The sequence below is a fragment of the Loxodonta africana genome, chromosome 2 (assembly GCF_030014295.1).
Source record: "Loxodonta africana isolate mLoxAfr1 chromosome 2, mLoxAfr1.hap2, whole genome shotgun sequence".
Lineage (NCBI taxonomy): Eukaryota > Metazoa > Chordata > Mammalia > Proboscidea > Elephantidae > Loxodonta > Loxodonta africana.
Window position 1 is genome coordinate 218,893,421 of NC_087343.1, and position 2,546 is coordinate 218,895,966.

Below are 2,546 nucleotides of genomic sequence, written 5' to 3' on the forward strand. Positions count from 1 at the left end.
ATGGCAGACAGGTGGCGGCTGCGCATGAGGTGCCTTGCTTGGGAATCAAACCCAAGTCTTCCACATACCCTGATCCCACTGCTGTCGAGTCAGTTACAACTCATAGCCCGATATGGTTTCCAAGGAGTACCTAGTGGTCACCAGGTCACAAGGATGACCCTGTGGGGAGCACAAGTCCCAAGAACTGGCTCAGTGATCGTCTGATTGGGAGATTTGCTCACTGGGTGTGAGCCAGGAGGGTGTGCCATGGGTTCCCAGAGCAGAGATTTTACCGGAAAAACTGTGGGTAAGGGTCGAAATGTGGTGGAGGGGAATGAGGAAGTCAAGCACTTAACTGGTAATTGTTGTAGTTGTTGTTGTTGTTGTTGTTAGGTGCCATCAAGTCAGTTCCGACACATAGCAACTCTAGAGGACAGAGTAGAACTGCCCCTTAGGGATTCCAAGGAGCAGCTGATAGATTTGAACTGTTGACCTTTTGGCTAGCAGCCGAGCTCTTAACCACTACGCCACCAGAGCTCCAACTGGTAATGAATGTATACATTTTAAGAATAAAGCAAACAGATACATCATGAGGTAGAATCCAAAAATTCTAATGAATTTGTTCAGGCCACTACAGCCTGGTATTGCAGTGGTTAAGAGCTATGGCTGCTAACCAAAAGGTCGGCAGTTTGAATCCATCAGCCACTCCTTGGAAACTCTATGGGGCAGTTCTATCCCGTCCTATAGGGTCGCTAGGGGTCGGAATCGACTCGACCGCAACGGGTTTGGTTTTTTTTGTTTGTTTGTTTTAAGGTACCCGGAGAATTTTTGATTATCTGAATGTAACCAGAAAAGCAGTGGGCCAGACTTGACTTCAGACAAGGTCCAAGGAAGAAGAGCTCGTCCTATGGGGCAACAGGCAGAAAAGAGCAGAGCTATTTTCCATGTAAGAGCTAAGTCCTGCATTTTCACAGGAGCATCTCCGAGAGCTTCTCGGAAAACCCACCCTTGCAGGCAGGGATGGTTGACAAGTTGTTTAGAGGTAAGCAAGGAAACAGCTGAAGGCAGGGCATTCAGAGAATTGGAGCAAGCCACTCGTGGGTCTATGAGCTCCTGAGCCTCCCCGTTGACTTGGCGTCTGCTTCTGGTAGCCTAGGAGAATAACAAGGCAGCGAATGATGCTTAACATTAGTCTCGTAACACTGAAGTACACTCAGACATGGAGGCGCCAGATAAAATCCAGGGTGCCCAGTGAGATCTGAATTTCAGATAAACAATGAATTTTTTTTTGTATAAGTGTGTCCCAAATATTGCGTAGGACATACTTACATGAAAAAATGATTCACTGTTTATCTACAATTCAAATCTAATTTTATTGGGCTTTCTACGTACTACCCAATTAAAGTGTAAAATTCTGTGGTTTTTGTATATTTACAGAGTTATGCAATACAATAACTTTAAAACATTTTGATCACCCCAAAAAAGATACTGCATACCCAGTAGCAGTCACTTCCCATCCCCTGCCCCCAGCCTCTATCAATTACTAATCCACTTTCTGTCTTTACAGATTTCCCCATTCTGGACATTTTGTGAAAATAGGATCATATGACGTGAGTTTTTATGACTGGATTCTTTCACTTAGCATCTTTTCAGGGTTCCTTTATGTTGATTCTTTTTTGTTGCCTAATAATTTCCATTGCATGGATATACCACATTTTATTTATCCAATCATCAGTTGGTGGACATTTGGATTGTTTCCACTTCTGCACTATTACGAATAATACTGCTACGAACATTTGTGCAAGTTTCTCTGTGGACATACCCCTTCTTTTCTCTTGAGTTCAACCTAGGAGTTGAATTGTTGGGTCATATGGTAATTCTGGAGCCCTGGTGGTGCAGTGGTTAAGAGATCGGCTTCTAACCAAAGGTCAGAGGTTAAATCCACCAGCCACTCCTTGGAAACCCTGTGGGGCAGCTCTCCTCTGTCCTATAGGGTGCTATGAGTTGGAACCTACTCAACTGCAATAGTTTTTTTTTGTTTGTTTTTGTTTATGTTTTACGGTAATTCTATGAACCTTTTGGGGAACTGCTACCCTGTTTTCCAAAGCAAGTGTACAACTTTCTTTTTCTAATATTCTCACCAGCAATGTGTGAGGGTTCTAATTTCTCCACATCATTGTCTTCCTAGTGGGGATGAAGTGGTTTCTCATTGCGGTTTTGATTTACATTTCCGTAGTGGCTAATGAGCATCTCTTGTGCTTATTGGCCATTTATGTATCTTCTTTGGAGAAATGTCTATTCAGATCCTTTGTTCATTTTTTAGTTGGGCTGTTTGTGTATTTTATTATTGAGTTCTAAGAGCTTTTCGTATATTTGGATACAAGTCCCTTATCAGATATATGATTTGTAAATATTTTCTCCCATTCCGTGGGTTGTCTTTTCACTTTCATGATCATGTTCTTTGAAGCACAAAATTCTAATTTTGCAGAAGCCCAATTTCTCTATTTTATCTTATCTACTTTTGCTTATGCTGTTGGTGTCATATCTAAGAAATCATTGCCTAATCC